Here is a 1,561-nt window from a genome sequence, read left to right on the forward strand (position 1 = left end):
ACCCGTGGTTTGCATAAAGATGGTATGTGTCTTCATCATGGCTTCTAGGCTTTTCTCTAAAGAGGTAATTTTCTTGTCATTATCATGGAAGCCTGGCGGGTTGTTCATCACTGGGTTGGACCTTAGATTTTGCTGATTGAAATTTGGATTGCCTACATTAGGATTCTGAGACCATGAGAAATTCGGGTGATTCCTCCAACCTGGGTTATATGTGGGTGCATAAGGATTGTTCAATGATCCTTGATAGGTGGCATTCACCTGTGCACACTCATTCGAGTAGGAACATTCTTCTAAGACATGGTCTGGTGCATTGCACCCTTTACACATGGGTGCAGATATTTGATTTACATTGGCTGGTCTCTGTAATTCTAAGGCTTCCAATCTACGTGTTAAGGTTGCAATCTTGGCCTCTGATGCTAGGGTTGGTTGAATTTGATGCATTCCTCCTCTTGAAGGTGTAGCTTTATCAGGTTCCCTAGTTGTTTCTCACTGTAAATTTTTCTCGGCTAGGTCTTCTAAGAATTGCCAAGCTTCAGTAGTTTCTTTGTCCATAAATTGGCCTTGGCACATGGACTCTAGCATGGTTCTTGAGTTTGAATCTAACCCCTCATAGATGATCTGGCATAGTCTCCAAGTTTCTATTCCATGGTGTGGGCATTGGGTCAAAAGATTCTTGAAACGATCAAAGTACTTCCAAAATGATTCACCAGCTAGTTGGTAAAATTGATTTATTTCATTCCTAATCCTAGCTATTTTATGATGGAGAAAATACTTTTTCAAAAATGTTCTCACAAAGCCCTCCCAGGTAGTGACAGAATGGTTTGGCTGACTATAAAGCCACTTCTTAGCATTATCCTTAAGGGCAAAGTTGATTAATCTAAGTTTGACCTCATCCTCTGTTAATTGCAGTTTCATGGTTGCACATACCTCCTCAAATTCTCTAATAAATATATAAGCATCCTCTAATCCTGTGAATTTTGGAAGCATATTTATGATTTGAGGTTTGATTTCAAAATTGTTAGCTGTGGGTTGTGGCAACCTGATACAAGATGGTTGGATGGAGCCAACTGGATAACACAAATCTTTAAGGGTCATGGGTTGGATTGGTTCAGCTATTGGAACAACAGGAATTGACTCAATTCTAACTAGACGACCCGACACTCTTCTCCACACACGAGGTGTACGGTTCTCGATGTTTATATAATTTTTTTTATAAAATTTTTATGTATAAGAAAAAGAAAGAAAAGAGAAAAAGTTCTAAAGAAAAGATCCTAAAGAGTCCTAAATCTAAAGAAAAGTAACCAAATTAATTTAAATTTTAATAATTTTTTTTTTATTTTTCAAACAAGTGAAACAATAAATTAAACTCAATCTATCCTAGGGTTAACCTAAATCTAGACAGCTCCTAACTATTCCAAGATGACCCTTCAAGCCTTCCAAGTGGAGATTGATCAACTAGTTAGCCAGGTAAGTATAAGAGGTGGGAGGTTCACTCATCGTTGCCTTTCTAGATACCAAACGAGTTGGCCAGGCCAGCAACTGAACCAATTTAACAAACCAC

The 1,561-nt window shown here is 38.2% G+C and overlaps 1 non-coding gene across 1 annotated transcript; it reads left to right on the forward strand.

Moving 5' to 3' along the window:
• Positions 1–640: 640 nt before the first annotated feature.
• LOC140854421 (small nucleolar RNA R71) lies at positions 641–747 on the forward strand. The gene has a single exon (XR_012137636.1). It is a non-coding gene; the product is annotated as a small nucleolar RNA R71 (small nucleolar RNA).
• Positions 748–1,561: the final 814 nt, after the last annotated feature.

The sequence above is a fragment of the Elaeis guineensis genome, chromosome 16 (assembly GCF_000442705.2).
Source record: "Elaeis guineensis isolate ETL-2024a chromosome 16, EG11, whole genome shotgun sequence".
Lineage (NCBI taxonomy): Eukaryota > Viridiplantae > Streptophyta > Magnoliopsida > Arecales > Arecaceae > Elaeis > Elaeis guineensis.